This window comes from Drosophila virilis, chromosome 5 (genome assembly GCF_030788295.1).
Source record: "Drosophila virilis strain 15010-1051.87 chromosome 5, Dvir_AGI_RSII-ME, whole genome shotgun sequence".
NCBI lineage: Eukaryota > Metazoa > Arthropoda > Insecta > Diptera > Drosophilidae > Drosophila > Drosophila virilis.
In genome coordinates, this window is record NC_091547.1 from 555,874 (window position 1) to 573,345 (window position 17,472).

The 17,472-nt window shown below is 40.8% G+C and overlaps 1 protein-coding gene across 1 annotated transcript in view; it reads left to right on the plus strand.

Annotated features, from left to right (window-relative positions):
* reb (rebuf) overlaps nt 1-17,472 on the plus strand; it is a 40,762-nt gene that overhangs the window by 301 nt on the left and 22,989 nt on the right. The gene's annotated exons all lie outside the window — the stretch shown is intronic.

The window sequence follows — 17,472 nt, forward strand, 5'->3', positions numbered from 1 at the left end:
TGAAATTTTAGAAGGTGCTCCTAGTGCCTGCGCAGATATCGATATCCTGTTTTTTATGCAATTTTGGTAAATAATCAGAGCTAGAGTCACGAAACATGATATGTTGCTTCTAAAATAGAATATATATGCATTTGATGTTGGAAGAAAAGGGTTCAGGGTATCCCCTAGTCGGGAGCTCCCGACTAGAACCTCTTACTTGTTTAAATATTGATATTATAAAGAACTTGTAAGCTCTATTCTTAAAGTTCTCGAGTTTAATGGGTAAAATTTGGGAAATATATTATATTTAAAATGGTGATATTATAAGGAACTTGCAGACTGTCTGTAAGTTCCAGTTATTACAGTTCTCGTACTGGACGGGTTCATAAAGCTCATCAGATATAAATATGAGGCACCCTGTTGGTGCTCATCCTCAGTATATATGCATTACAGGGTCGTTGCGGTCATTTGCTTGCTGCTAGCCTGCTTTACTTTTTGTATTATATTCCCTTTTTTTATAACAATTTGTAATGATAATAGTAACACAAGCAATATGCAAAACACTTGAATTAAATTTTGTAGGGCTGTAATTTTGTTATTTAGTAAGCTGTCAGCGGCTGTCATTAGCGTTAACTCGAGCCTTGGCTTTACCCATCTTAACTCCATGTTTGCACTTTGTAAAAACAAATAGAAGAAAACATAAACAAAAACAAAAAAACACAAGACGAAAAACCAAAATAATAAAAAAAGAGACACAAAGTTCAAGTCCACAGCAGATGTGGGTAACATTGACCCGACACGCCGCTTATCGTCAAAAGCCGCAGACGCTGCAGCTCATTCATAAACCTAACGCAGCGTGTACTTTTATATATAAATATATGCATATACATATACATTTGTGTGTGTGTGTGTCCGATCAATGCCACGCGGCACTCATAAATAGTTGCTTAAATATATATTGTTGTTATTAATTTACTTTACTTTTTGGCAAATTATTCTTCTGGTCTGGTCCAAGCAAAAGACTCACGACACAAACGCGCACTTCCTCAGAGCAATCAGCATTTGCCAAATACACAATTACAAAACGGAAACGTGTGTGTGTGTGTTTTGTGCGAAATGATATGTGATTTGGCGTCATATAATACGCATATTCATAGTTTTATAAGCCGCTAAAAGTCAAGTGAGTCGAGTTCTTGTGCCGGGCCTAAGCCAGCGCCGGGTAATCAATGCCGCTCGATCAGCGCCACTTGGTCGCCTTTTGTTCGATTCCGTCGAGGGCTGGCTTGAACTTGATGCCAATATGTCACACACTCGAAAAGCACTCGACAACACACACGCATTCAAATGGTTGACTGTTTAGCTTAATTAAATCATTTAATGAAATGATTGTGCGTTATTTTAACATTTGATGCGAAGGCTAACACCAAGTAGACAAACTGCTGTGCTAGGAGCAACTTTCAGCTCTATCGGCGATTGCGCAATGGGACATAGTAAAAAAGGAAAAAAGCCAACCCTTTTGGCTTGGATATGGGTCAGGGCGCTGCGAGTTAATGTGCTCTAGCAGCTGATTTATGCATTCCCCCCTTTTTTTTGCTTTGTTTTTGTGTGGCATGTCACAACAGGAAATCCAAGCAAACGGGTTTCGCCAGCTGCAGCCAAGACGCAAAAAAAGGGCGAGGCCCAGCAGCAGCAACAGTTGCATTCGACGCACTTTCGCTGCGACTTTGCGACCTTTGACAAGCTGCCGCCACTTGTGCCCCGAAGTGTTGCATCTTTTTGCAGGAAGTTGTTACTAATGGCTTGTTTGGCTGCTGCTTAAGTGGCATTCCATGTAACTGCGGCAGTATTCTTGACCAAGTTTTTCGCCTAAGTCTTTCGTTTGCGCAGATACTGCTTGGGACACTTTTCTTGTGTAGCGCCAAAATTTGCTATCTGATCTGCGTTTTGTCGCGTGCATGTTATTTGAATGTGTTGCTGTTGTTGTTCCTACTGCCTTCTGAGCCATGCGTCGCGACATGATATCATGTAATTTGAAACAATGTGCGCGAAAACAATTCATTATAAGCCGCCAACTGGTTGCTGACAGCTGCGCTTGTTAAGCGATATTCAATAGTTGTAGCCAGAAAAATATTTATATATCTTTCTATATATATATATCTCATGTTACACGCGTGCGCTGCTGCCTGATATATATATATTTTTGGACTTTATTTTTATCATGTTTCGGCCGTTCATTGTCTTGTGTTTTTTTTTTTTTTTTTGGCTAGACAGGATTTGTCGGGCTTATGGAACTTGGTTAAATTAAATGTGCTGTGTAGAGCACCGCCGCCTTTCACCTGTGCTGCCGCGGTGTTGCATAGTGCACGCTGCACTAATTGCACAACTTTTTGTCAAGTGCTGTACACATTTTATTTCCCCCTTTTTTCGGGGGTGGGCGTTTCATTTTTCTGAACCCATTTCAACGTTGCGGCCGCACACAAATAAAATAATAGCCAAAAATGAGTTGGCCTTTTTTTTACGTTTGCCTGTTGCAAGCAAGTGAAAGGCCTGCGGTCCATTACACAATCAACAAATGGGCAAAAAAAAATAATAGAAATAAAAGTCGAGCAGCAGCCCAGCGCTGACCCATGTGCCCGGAGTGCAATTAAAAGCAACAACGGCGCCGGCTACAACAAATTGTTATAGAAAATTATCGTTGAACAATGCGCTTGCCGCCCGCGCCACAAATAAAGCCAAAAAAAAAAAAAAAAAACAACAATAAACAATTCGAGCAGCTGCAAATAGTTGCAGCCATATGGCAGCAGCCGCAGCAGCAGCAGCAGCTCCTAGGCCCATATCCATTGACTCTGCACCTCGTTTGCTCAATCAGCGCCAGCCGCAAAATGTAAGCCAATTAATTTGCCGTGTTTTTTGTTAGCTTCTACTGCTGCTTTGTGTTGCCAATTTGGCTGGCCGTAATTGACCAAAATATGGGCTTTTAATTACATATTGTGCAGCAATTGAAACCCAATCGTTAGCCGCTCTAAATATATTAGAAGATTGGCAACAGCTCAACGGCTCGACAGGTGGGCCCTCTGGAATCTAATTACAGCTCGGGCTAAGGTACAAAGCAATTAGATAGATGTGTGCGCGTGTGTGTGCGTGTGTGTGTAGTTGTGCCTGCATTTTCTATGCTCCATTGAAGCAACGAAGAATTCAAATCAAAAGTCGAGCAGCCACAGTGAAATTCGTTTTGCTCAAGGTTAACGCGTGGAAAATTATAACCATCGGTTTTTTATTTTTCTTGTTGCCCCTAAACACCTTCAAAGTTGCCTAAGAAAAGAGATATATGAGTTGGGCAAAAGTGTGTAACAGCTAGGAAATGGCAACAACTTATTTTGAAGCTTAAATTGTCGAGTCAGTCTGGCTATTAAGTTGGACCGCTGCTCGAATATCTTGCTGAATATGAAAATATTATCAACATTTTTGCTCACATATCAATAAAAAAAAAATAGAATTCTGCTCAAGTTCTAGTTGCTGACGTAAAGCTAGAATATCTCGAGAATTCTAAGAGTTGGATGCATAAACTTTCTAATGTGTCTATTAAATAGCTTAAACCGATGAAGTTCAGGAAAAAACCGCAACAAATCCAGCTATTAAACAAGTTATTGAGGGAATACGAAATTACATCAAAGCAATAGCTTAAGTTTATATAGCATAAAATACGTCAACGTGTGCCAATTACAGGGTATGCTCCGGTTAGCTCCATTTTCATGCTGTAAGCATTCTAGTTAATTTCTGCTGCTGTCTAAGCAGAATATGGGTTGGGCTGTGCAGCTAGCTGTGCATAGTTAAAGCCAAACAGACAAAGCGACAGCTCAAGTTGGCGACTGTTGTGTGGCTGGCTCTTTGTCCAGATCTGTAGCTGGTAGTTTCGTTGTGTGGTGCAACCTCTGGAGATTTGAGCAGTCGCAGCAGTTGCGGTTAATTTGCTTGTCATTGCCCAGTTGAATAGCGGTTCACAGCCAAAAGAAAAAAACAAAATAAAAAAAAAAGCGGAGGCTCATTGGTCTGCTATTTGAATACAAATTTAATTTGAAATTGAAACGGCCGCTGCCTAGTATTATTACTTACTTACTTATTTTTTTGTGATTTTTTTTCTGCCAGCCTAAGCAGGTATTTTGGGCAGCTGTTTTAGCACTTGAACGTGCTGTAAATTAGCCGCTGCAACCAGTTAATTGGAAAATGAGAGCCTGCTTTACACACATATATAGCTCGAATAAAAAGAAAACTGGCAAATAGACGACCTTAGCCGTCTTTAGAGCCCGCATTGGGTAAGGCTTTTGGCCTCATAAGCAACAATTCGGCCACCGCTTTTGGCTCCAATCAATTCATATCAAATTTAACCCGCGTCGCCTTTGAACCACAGTTCATCCGACAGTCCACAAATGTTAAACAATTTTGTTTAATCAACTTTAAGTTTTGTTTTTCGCGTATCTTGCGTCCATTGTTGGGGCAGGCGGCACAAATCTTTATGGCAATGGCTGCCAGTTCCAGTTCCAGTTCGAGTTCCCCATTCCAGAAGTGAGCGGTGGCAACAGCGCTCTCAAATTGTGGACATTTTATTTAAATACACCTGGCCTATGCTTATCTTGTAGATAAATATATAACTTTTCTAGCTGCTGGCTTCAGGTTCCTGCTTTTCATTAACTATCGTCTATATCAATTATATATAAAACTGTTTGTTCAGACTGACTACCGCGCATTCCAGGGCATTCCACTTAAAAAAAATGTGCATAGCTTGAGTATATGAGGACAGATCTTGGAAGAGTTAGGCACTTTTGGAAGTTAGAAGATCTGATTGCAATGAAAGTTTTCCGACTTCGAATTCAACTCCCCTCTTGTAATATTTATCAAGTGTGATCAAGATTTTGAATACCGTATTATTTAATGGCATTTGATGGATTTAATTTTCAGAAGAAGAATCCAAAGATTTTTGATCGCAAAAACGACCCATTTCTTTTTAAATTTGTGAACTTTCCCCGTGATGTTTTTGTCAAGTTTTTTGCCTTAATTTAGAATACAGTAATGGCAATTATATATTTTAAATGTATCGTATGGATTGTTTTTAATAATAATCGATGGGCGAGTTGAAAAAGCTGAATCACTCGATGATCTGACTTTATTTATCCAGGATATTTTAACTATACTTACAGTTACTTACTTTATTAAAGCTATCCGCTGACTTTCTTTTAAGCCTTTATCCTGCTCGATACAAAACTCGGAATAAAATCGAATGTTGCTTTGTCGTTTACAGGCTATCTTCTAGTCAAACCCTCGCGACTAGAGTTTACCTACTTTCAATTAAAACATCGTGTTCCTCGTCGAATTGTGTTTTGCGATGTTTTGGTCAAATTCATTAACTCAACACGCACACGTCGTGTTCTGGCCGTGTCACGCTAGAAAACACGACACGCGCTCAACCTCGAGCCAGACTGCACTATATAGTCGAAGTCTAATATATGTGTTAAGCTCGCCTTGTTTAGCTATTTTTGCCAGTTTTGCGCAATTATCGTGCACAAGTCCAGTTTTTTATTTTTCTGTTTCGGTTTTAGTTTCAGTTCCAGTTGCTGTCCAGTCTTAAAGTTGGCGGCAACTTTTGCTTTCGCTTCTAGCGCAAATGTTTGATTTCTGGTTGATTTGCAGCACGTTTATTTTCAGCTAGTTGCGGTTGGTGGTTTGCTGGCGGTTTGCTGGTGGTTCGGTGGTTACCAGCGCGCACTTGTGTCTGCTCCAATTTGCCACGCTTGATTTAAGCTATGATTACAGGCGGCAACACCAGCCTCTGTCCAGCCTCACTTTGTCGTTGTCGTCATCTTAACAGATGTCTAATTTATGTGAGATTGCGTTGTCTTTGCCGATTATTTTTTTTTTTTTTTTTTTTGTTTTATTTCGGATTTCATGTGAAAATGCCAGAAATGCGTTGGCCATCATATAAAAGGCAGTTTTTTCTTCTTATTTAGTTTTTGTTACAGTTTTCCTATTCGTGCCGCCCGCCTGTGGCTGCTGTGACTAATTTATGCGCCAAGGTTTTATTTGGGCAGTCGTCGAGAGTTGGCTTAAAATGGGCATTGATGTGTTCATTCAGCGCGCTTGATGGATACGTGTGAGCCGAACCGCGGCTCTGGCCCTCGAGACTAAGATTTCGGCGCAAGTTCGCTGCCTAAGTCTTTTGTTAATGGGCGCATACAATCAAGCGACTGTCACTACATAAACAAATTAGAGCGACTTGCAGCACACTTTGCCATTTATTTTACTGCATGGCACATACTTGACCACCCGCTGCCCATCCGCTGCCCGCCCGCTGTCCCCCGCATGGGACCACTAATGAAGACGAATCGCGCCAGCTGCGAATTGATATTTATTTGATTTCAGCTCTAGCCAAGTTTTTGGCTCTGCATTTTTTAGTTTTTGCTTTTATGCATACTTTTTGAAATTAATCAAGTTTCATACTTTAATTGATAATTAATGCAGATAAGCGGGGCAATACGAACTAAACTACAAAACAACCAGTTGTTGCTCAGCGCAGAACTTGCCGCAACTCGGAGCTCGAAACCGAAACCCGTTTCTGTTAGCCAAGTGAATGCGGGTGTCACTTAACTCATAAATCTTTTGCGGCCTTGGAATTGCCGCCGCACATGCTCCAGCCATCCAGCGGCTTTACAGATACCGCTCTGGTTGTGTCCTGTCAAAGAGAGCGCTTCCTTGGAATTCGCCTGGAATGCTTCAGTTCACATCTCAACTTGATTAATTGCGATCCAATGTCAAAATTGTATCTTTGACTTGAATAGCGCTAATTCGGCATATGACGTGGGCACATAAATATGTTTGTTATGTATGCACATATAAGATATGACTAATCAGATGGCCGATCGGCGCAGAGATTTGCGCAATCGGGCATTATCGATGTCTGTCAATTGAACTCGCCAGCGTGTCGCATGTGTCACAACAGCTCGCAACGGCAGCTAACGGTAGTGCTCCCATGTTCCGCTGTCAGCCGCATGTCGACGCAACTGTCAGCCAAGGCGAGCTTAGAAAAACATCGAGTAAATGTGCTGTAGTCGGGCGTCGGACCGACTACGAGATGCTCTGCAGCGAAACTTTGAGGGATGTGAATTGAGTAATATAGCTAAATCGGCCATATTCTTGAAGAATATCAAAAATCAAAAAGGTTTCCATTCACGTATGCGAGGCTCATCCAAGCGTATTGTCTCAGAAATCACAAGGACGATTAGAATGGCGTTTGACCTTGCCGTTTCGAATTGTCAGAATCATTAGGGATTTGGCCTGAACATGGCTAAAAGAGAAATGTCCTTATTGAAAATATAGCTTCATGTCGATCGTGTCCTTGCAGATTTTCGAAGGACATCTTTCGTTAATATCGCGAGTAGAAACTTTATCAAACGGCACTCAAGGACTTTGCGATCATCTACGAATGCAACACAAAAGTCCTGTTCGAAGGACTTTCGTCCATTTTAGTGCATATGTCGAATCTACAGGATAAGAAGTTACTTTTGACCAAAAGGATATGAGGATAGTCCTACAAATGGCTAAGGTATTCAAATAAATGTACACAAGCGCGGAGCCAGCTTGCTTTCCGTGTAAATAAAACGAGATTATATTTAATACCCTTCTACTCGATTCTCAAAAATTCAAGTGGGCTACGCAGGCTTTAGCCTTTTTTTGGTGTTGGTATGTATGTATGTATGTATGTATGTATGTATGTATGTATGTATGTATGTATGTATGTATGTATGTATTTATGTATGTATGTATGTATGTATGTATGTATGTATGTATGTATGTATGTATGTATGTATGTATGTATGTATGTATGTATGTATGTATGTATGTATGTATGTATGTATGTATGTATGTATGTATGTATGTATGTATGTATGCACGTATGTATGTATGTATGTATGTATGTGTGTATGTATATATGTATGTACATATTTATGTATGTGTTCATATGTATGTATATACTGCCTTCTGCCTATTACATACACTTGCACAAAAACATTATACACTATTCAACGTATGCAGAGTAAAGTCACAATAAAACTCTGCTGGCAGCGGCGTATTTAAATTATGCCTGCATTTAACATGAGGCATGTCAACAGGGCGAGTGCAACAACTGGTTCATAGTCACCGTTGCATATGCCCGCTTGGCTAATGGAAGTTCAAGGTATGCGTGTGAGTATATGTATGTATTAAAATACGTGCCTAACTGTATAATTAAGCCACAGGCCACAATTAAATGCTAGGTCTTTGCTGCTACCGTTGTTGTTGTTGTTATTGTTGATGTTGGCACATTTAATTAGCATGCGTGTTGCTAAGCAAATTTTATGGCAAATATTTCTAACCAAGCATTGGCCGAGTTTGTAGTGCTGCCCCCGCGCTCCCTTTACCTTGCGAATTGCGCAAAATTAATATCAAATCGATAATGTTAAAGTGTTCAGCAGCTGAAACAGGTAAAACCAGCAATTGCTAGCGCTCTCGCTCTCGTACCTGCAAAAGCGGTGTGGCCAACGGGAACTAAAGCTGACGCACACATACATTTACAGCATAGCTAGCGCGCACTTCACACTTCGTCTCCATCTTTGTCTGCAACTGCAATTTGAAAAGTGAGAGTGGTTCGGTCAGCTCTGCGAGCACATGAGAGAGAGAGGGAGCGAGAGCGAGAGAGAGCGTGCGATCGCGGCCGCAAGCTTAAGCCAAAGCTTTTGCGCTCTTCGTTATGCTCTTTTGGCTGTGCTTTGCGTTGCAGCTCACTTTGTCTTGGCTTTGCTTAATTTTTAATTGTTTGCATTGCAAAATTAACAGTTCGCTGCGGTCGCTTGGCCACTTTGATTGCATAGTTTTAGGCGGTATATAAATTAGGAATTGGTTTAGGAAAGTTGTAATATTTATTTAAATTTGTTATCTATTTATTGTATTAATATCTATAAGTATAAGAATTATGTGTATTACAAACTCTCACTTCGCAAATGGGGCACATATTTATATAACATCATTCAGCAGGGGATACAAACAGCGCGTTCTTATTCAAGGTACAACATCCTGTTTACCCGCTTAAATGCCCCCTTCTATGCGATTTTCATGAATCCATGCCTACTACTTTTAATGTCCATGATATTGCTTTGTGTGTGAAAGATAGAGATGAGAATGAGTTATCGACAGAGTGGGAGTGAGAAAATGAATGGGAGAAGAAGAAAGGAGAGCAGACAATATAAATTAATTAACAGATCTAGTAAGAGAGATATATAAAGCGTGAGAAGAAAAGAAGGGAGTGTGGTATGAGAACCGAAAGAGAGGCATTGAGACAAATCTACTTATGGAGAGTAGGCAAAAGAGAAAGAGATAAAGTGAGTTTCAGCGAGTGAAGGAGAGTAAGCAATTAAGAAAAAGAGCGAGAGAGAGAGCGCAATTATTGACACCTGCACAACTTCATAATGCCCTTCGGCCTGCAGAAAATGTCTCTGGCTCTCCGTTTCGGCATTTTTTCGCTTTCATTGTTGCTGTCGCTTTCTAATAGCCGTTAAGCGCCTGTAATCCGTGTAAACAAGAAGTGTGTCAACTTATTTTTAAAAGGAATGATTTAATTAGCACATGACCGCCATTAACCATTTGGACCAGGCCCAGAATGCTCAATAACGGGCAGCCAAGTGTAACTGGAACTGGAGGTGGAAACTGTGGCGTGGCGACTGTGTTCAACACATGTTCTTGCAACTGATTACAAATTTACGATTATACGATTATACTGACTGTCGATTTTTGGTTGTTGATTTTTTTTTGTTTTTATATCTTGTTGGCCCCAGGCTTTAATGTGTTTTTTATTGCAACACACACTCGCGAGCAAGTGGAACAAAAGCCCAAAAGGAACCTCAGCCATTCGTTTGCAGACCTCAAAGCGTTGAAATCGAAAACCCAAACAAAAAGAATGGCATCTGAAATTGCATTTGGTTAGTCATGCGCAAAATAATAGTACACAAAAACATAAAATATAATAATAATAATTGTTGGGTGCAAGAAAAAAAAAACAATTGCGTTGCTACCGCTAGCTCTGATGGCTAAAGTTGTTGTTGTTATTGTTGTGGTTGTTGTTGCTGCCTTTGTGCTTGTTACACTTGCCGTCAACTTGGCAGCAGCAGCAAGCTGCTTTTTTAGTTGCAATTTTTTTTTGTTTCTGGTATCTCCTTTGTTATGGCCATTAATAATGATTTAATTTCCATTGTTTTCCCCGCCAAATTCTGCGCAACTGCGTCAAGGACGCGTCCATGCGTCAGCTTCACTTTTTGTACTCTACCCCCTTGGTAAATGTTTAAACAGGGCATATTGTTTTTGTCTAAATGTATGTTACAGTCTGTTGGAAACACTCTCGAAACCATAAAGTAGGCAACGTCGAGCTATTTTAGTTATGTTCCTCTCTAGATAAATATCGATCTCCAAAAATTATCTTTTAAACATTGCTCTATCTATACTATAAACAGATAACGAATATGTTTTACCTTTCCGATTATCGATGAATATCGATTTTAAAAAATAGTCGTTTGTACAGATAACAAGATAAACGATATATGAGCCAAATGCCCGAGCTTTGTGCATAGGTTCTTGGCTAATAAATTTAGTTTAAGAACATTTTACTCTTTGGGTACTTTTCCCATTCCTCCCCAAAAGTGGAAAAAAAAACTCAAAGCCAAAGTAAATCCCAGAACATCACAAGGATCGGACTATATTGTATTGTCCACAGATTGGGAACTGGGGAACTATAAGCACAACCGCTGCATAGATAAAAAAGACGGCTAGAATATTTTTGATGTCAGGGAATCTCCTAGTCAGGTATGCGCTCCAACTAGTCAGCAATGATTCGGCTGATTTGGCAGCTGCTTGTGCCTCTGAGCAGCCACTGCCATGACGCTTGACGTTGACTCAATTGACCTTGCAGTCGGCAATTCCTAGCCAAATATCGATATGCACTTTGCTTTTTACTTTTAAGCGGAATATATGTCATATTTGCTCTGCCTTCAAAGTCGGTTCTTTCATATCAGCAGCACAGTTTGCTTATAATTTACAGCCTGGCCACCACTTCACCTGCATTGTGGCTGCTTTAACTGCAATCCGAAGCATTGCAAATGCAGAACTTTCACCCACTCGCTGATGATTCAGTGGTTCTTCACCAAACCAAACAAAAAATCCCAGGAAAAAAATAAATTAAATGAACTGGCGGGCCATCATAATACGAGCATGCAAATGAAGCCCTGAAGTAAGCCAAAACATTTGTGGTTAGAACAGCGCTAATTGGGATTTCGAGCTGAGCAAGAACTGAGTTGTGCAGAGGAGGGGTTGCCCTCTCCCCGCCACTATGCTGACTGTTTACAAAAGCCAAAAAGCAGGTCAAGTAAAGAAACAAGCGCCTGCCCAATGAAATCATTTATATTACTCAAAAATTATTGACAACAATAAAAGCGAGAAGTAAGCGCGTTCTAGTTGAGAGTGCCAGATTGGGAGATGCTCTGGATGACTACATATATCGATGTTGGTCAAAGCAGGCAAGGTAATCGGAAAGTAAAATATTCCTGATCAGTTATGTTTTTTTGGCTTAAGCCCTTATAAAATCCCAGATATGCCAAATTTATCAATTTGCTGAGGTATCGATTTTTATAGATTTTGGAGAATTGGTGTGCATAGAATTTTCGAATACATTTAAGGGTCGGTATTTATCAATTTGCCAAATTATTAAGATACTCCTCTGTAACATATTAGTTGGCTTTAGACCTTAAGATGATCCGAGATTAGCCGAATAATGGTTGGATGTCCACATCAATCGATTTTTTAAGGAATCGACATTTATCGGTGTTTGGGGAATTGATGTATATTGATTTTGGAAATTAATATTTATCGATTTTTCAAAATACCTCAGATATTGACTCATTTAGACAGACAACCGAATTTAATAATATATAATATTTATTTATAATATGTATTAAGTCAGAGCTGCCTCCTTTCGCCTGTTACACACGTTGTCACAGCCACAACATACCCCCTAACAATCAAGAACAATTAGATCATGAACAATTTGTTCTTATTTCCTGCTGAGCCATTGGTTCAATCGGTCTAATAAACGGGTCAAACGGTATTCGTCCGGCCCTGGCTCTGCGACTGGCTCCGGCTCTGGCACCCCGTCGTCGCGCCGAATCAATAAATCGATTTCATAATTGGCGCGCATGATGCAGCGCATTCCCCCCAAGCAGAAAAAAAATTAGACTGAGCAAAGGGCACTGTGTTCGAGCCCCTCGATGGACCCAATCCTCGCCAGGTTCGCAGCCCCCCGCGCCCATTTTTGGTGTTCCCGTTGACCTTGCTAGAATTTGCATAACTGCAAATGTGGCTTAATTGCTGCCAGCCCATGACACAATTGTACAATTTTGGGCCCTGATTGCTGATTAGGCAATGCAAACATTGCCGGCAATCGTGTCCACTGTGGTGTGTGTGGGATGCGGGCGCCAGGAGTTCAATGTCAATAATTGAGCATGGTGCACACAGCTCATAAATAACGGTGCAGTGTCATTGTCAACTGGCTGCCCAAACAACAAGTAGGACGACGACGCGAACGACGAATAAAGTTATTAACAATGCGGCAACGTGTACGTGGACTCTCAAAATGGATGAACGTGACAAATACCAAAAGACAGACTCAAATAGACCCAGCCAGAACCGTGCCCTGCTCCAGGCTTGCAACAACAACAACAACAACAATAACAATAACAACAACAACAGACAACAGACTACAACACATTGTCCATCATCGAGCCAGGCCAGGCTAGGCCATGCCGGGGCAGGCCAGGCTCGGCTCGGCTTCATGTTGCCAAAAGGGCAAAAGCACGTTGCCGCCAACGCCGCCAACGTAGCTGCTAGCTGGATCTGGCTTTGGCTTTGGCTCTGGCTCGGCTCCAAAAACACCGTTAACATTTTATTTGGCTAAAATTGCCTTTAATTTATTGCTGACGTGGCAGCATTTGCATGTAGCATGTGCAGCTACACAGCACAAAATTAAACTTAAAAAAATAAGTGCAAAATAATGTAATTTTCAGCTAGATATTGCAGTTCAATACTTTTAAATGCAGCACAAAAGTCTGTAAGTAAGCAAGAGATTTTAATGTCGAGCACACTTAAATCAATTCATTAAAATCTTAGTTAAATCCCAACTAATTTTAGATCAAATGCATTAAGTTAAACATTTGAACACGAAATGACAGATTTACAAAATATTTATCTATTTATTTACTTATCTTACATCTATTTCATGCAAGTTTAAACGTCATGAAAATCTTGTTTCAAGCATTCTTATCTTTAAACTATACCAAAAAAAAAAAACTATTAAGAAAGTTCAAAAATCAAGGAAATCTTTTAAGCACAAATATCGAATTTAAATCAAGATTAAAAAGTTTAAAGCAAACAAATAAGTTAAATAAATCTTAGCTTAAATCGAAAAATCTATTAAAATTGAACGATTTTAAATCAAGTGCAAAAATCTAAGAAAACAACGTACAAGTCTAATAATTTTCAAATTAAGTAGAATTTTGTTGTAATGGGCTGCGAATTTATGGCCTTTTTTTTTAGTGTAACTCCAACTCTGGCTGCAGTTGCGGCTGTGGCTCTGGATGCTGTTGCCTCGCAATGTTTTCATTGTTGATTTTTCAGCGTTTGCTGTCAAGTGGCACTTGTTCTAATTTTTCCATTTCAAAACCAATCAGCGCATTGCATAGCTGCCCCCACCGACCCCCCTTTTAGCAGCTCATTCTTCTTGTTGGGTCAGCTTTGGTGCTGCAGTCAATGCCAGGGCCAGGCTTAGGCAGAGGCACACAGGTCTTGGTCTAGGAAATCGATGCCCGGGCCCTGTGCGCCGCGTTTCACATCATAAATAATGCCATGCCTGCGCATTTAAATAAATCAATTATTGTTTAGCTTGTCGCGGTTTTGGCTGCAACTCAAGTTGCGGCAACAGTTTTCTCGCGGTTCTAAATTGTCGCTGCCAGGAGGCAACAGGTACATCCATGATGCTGACTGCCAGTTAAGGACATGCATTTGCCCGCAGTACAAGAACACGTGTTAAACGAATCGCGCAATCTTTCATATTCTTTCTGGCACGTACATAAACATATTACACCAGATAAGAACAGGCTGTCGCCGGCGCGTGTTTGCTTTCGGAATTGGCCCTGCATATAATATCCGCATGTGACCGGCGCGAACAAAAAAATTAGAATGCGGCGGTAATTAATGCCAGGCCGGAGCGAACAACCTGTCAACGCGGCTCAAAATCAAAATGACAACAAGTAGATGCCCACGCCCACGTACACGCCCATACGGGCCAGTTCATAACTGACAGGTAACAGCCAACAGACTACAAAGTGGTCAAGAACAAGTAAGAATGCACTTCCGACTAGCAAATACCCTGAAGCGAGCGAGGAGGAGTTACCTTGAACAGACTTCCTGGTAAGGCTGAGCAGCGGATGCGCTTGTTCTTCCCCTAGTACCACACTATCCTAGTTAATTTGGAATCTTTAAGTCTGATCTTTATTAAATTTTCAGTGCTTAATTATGGCATATTAATTTGTCTGCATACCAAATACCAAGCCTCTAGCTTTTGTAGTTCTCGAGATCGATGGGTGTAAACAGACAGACTAGGCTAGCTCGACTCAACTCGTCAAAAATATAAAAAAAGAATCTATACATACTTATATACCTTTTTCTACCCCTTAAAGCCATCATACCCCATTTACAAGCCTAGGGTATGACGACAACAGCCGCAGCTATGCAATTAGCATATTGTACGGCAGCAACAAGTTGCTTTCAAAGTTCAATACCAACTGCATTGGCCCGTTTTCGACTGCTCCAAATCCTGTTGCCAGCTGTTAACTTGGTCAAAATACTTAAGCCAAGTTATTGCATTGCTCTTTGCTTTGTCATTGCTGAATTGAAGCCATCGATAACTGGCCAACTGGGTCAAACATCACGAGACTGTCAGATGCTAAAAGAAATCTGTGGAGGAGTTCTTAACACTCAGCAGCAGCCAACAGCCAGCTGACAGGCAGGTAGGCAGCAGGCGCCCTGTTAAATATTTGACATGCGCTTTGACAGTTTGAACACCAAACGCCATCCATCAGCGCAATCAGCTGAAGGTGTTAAGGCCATTTGCATATTCTCGTTTTTAGGCCAATGTTCATTTAGCCTTCAGCCTTCAAAAAGTGCCTTAATTCAAGGTTAGTTGCATTTCTTGTATTTGACAAATCACTTTTATTAAGAATCCCCACCTTTGTCTTCTAAACTGTCAGCGACTAATTCATTATGATAACTTGTTAAATATTATAATACATTTTATTTATTTTGTGCGTTTATAAGTAGCTTATAAACTAACTCACAAGCCGAAATAAAAAATTGTCAAAATTTTATTGCAGTTTCGCAAGCTTCAACCTTTCAGAACAGATTATCTCGGAAAATAACTTCTTGTTAATGATTTGGCGTGCACTTTAATACTGTTTATAAGTCTAAAAATCACATTTTTGATCAAAACTCGTGTACAAATTGTACAAAATAATAACATAATATCTCCCTGTATGGATCAAAACTTGCAGTATAATATTTAAACTAAATCAATTGTTATGGGAAAAAGCTCTTCATAAGTTGTTTCTCCTCTAGAATATTTCTGGATTCAAATGTAAAAGAATTTTTTGGTTTGGTTAGGATTGTACACATTTAAAAATTGTAAATTAAAATAAATTAAGAATCAGTTTTAGATTGCACTCAATTACAATTTCGCCAAGGGTTCTCCTTGTGACTCATTTGGCACAATCATTTTAGCTAAGCTCCCTTTTTATTGATTGTTGTGAGTAGATTTTGCTGAGATACTTTTTGCATTTGCCTTTGAGTGCGCCACACACACACACGCATGGCAAGTACATCGCCTGCAATGAAGCCTTAAATAACCACAGGCACATTATCGAGTACATGGCCCAGGCAGAGGTGAAGACATGGACATAGACTTGGACTTGCAGTGGAAGTGGGAGAGGCAAAGACTGGCCGAGACTGGGCGAGTGCCATGCACATGGACATGGGCAGTAGTTGCAATTGGGCTGACCTCACAGCGAGCTGCGCTCCGCCGCCTCGTTGTGCGCCTTTGACGCCTCGCGTTCTCTCTCTCTCTCTCTCTCTCGCTCTCTCTTTTTCTTTCGCTGTGCAATTTCGACACTTTCAAGATTTTAGTATAAAAATTTGCCATAAATTTGTGCCGCAACAGGCGTCTAAATGTATTTGAGTCTTATTGCAGGCTGTGCCCTTGCTTGTTGCCAGTTGTTGTTGCAATTGTCGTTGCTGTTATTGTTGTTGCTGCCGCTGCTGGCCCGTGAAAACCTACACGCATGTCCAGCCTGATGATATGTACTTTCGCAAACATAACTGACATGTTTGCCTAAGAGGCAATAAAATAAATCCCAAGCTAAACACAAAGCCCAACGGACAACGTGCCAGATGCAACAATGCACACACACACAGGTAGCGCACGTGTCGTTGTTGGCAAATGAAGTTAACTCAATCATGGAGCAAGGGGCTAGGGCAATAGTAAAAATGTTAGAATAACTTGTATGAAACTTATCAAGGCTACCAGAGGGTCCAACATTCGCGCGATGTTGCACAGGGCAGCAGCAGCAGCACGCTCGAAGGGAGCAGCCAGGTGATATTTATGCCAATTGCTAGCTTATAAAACTGGCCAACTACATGCGAATGTGTGTGTATGCGCGCGTGTGTGTGTGTGTCTTAGAAGTGCCAGTAGGCTCTAGGTTTTTAAAGTCCAGGCCAAAAAGGGCCGCAGCTGAATTCAATTTATTATTCAAACTCGAAGGTTGAAGTTGAGCTGCATGTTGTTTGTCGGTTTAGACTGTCCGCTTCTCACAGCTCGCTTCTCCTTTTCTCTCTCTCTCTTCAGCGACTCTTATCAGACGCGCTAATCCTTGGCCCAAAGTAAATGCAATTATGTGTTGTTTATGCGCTCGCTGGCTGCATACGTTTGCCTGATTGACATATAAATTAGAGATGCATGCGAGACGATAGCCTTGCCGCTCGACTAACTCTAACGAGCTGCCGCACTGAAAGTGCCAGCCTCCTAGACCTCCCACCTCCCACCTCCCCCCTCCCCCTTTCCACTGATATGCTTTGATTGTTTTCCATTTCATTGCCATCAGTCAAGGCGGCTAATTAAGCGCCCCAATGCAAACCTTGTTTTCACTTAAGTGCAAGTAAATATCACAATCAATGGACGATTCGCAATTCTTTGAGATTTCTTCAGCTGTGACAGCAGGAAGAAGCAGCATTTGTTTCCAGTTAGAATGTCAAGACTGGGAGTTGCTTGCATTTCGATTTGTAGCCGAGTGCATCTGGCATCTGGTCATTAGTAGTTGT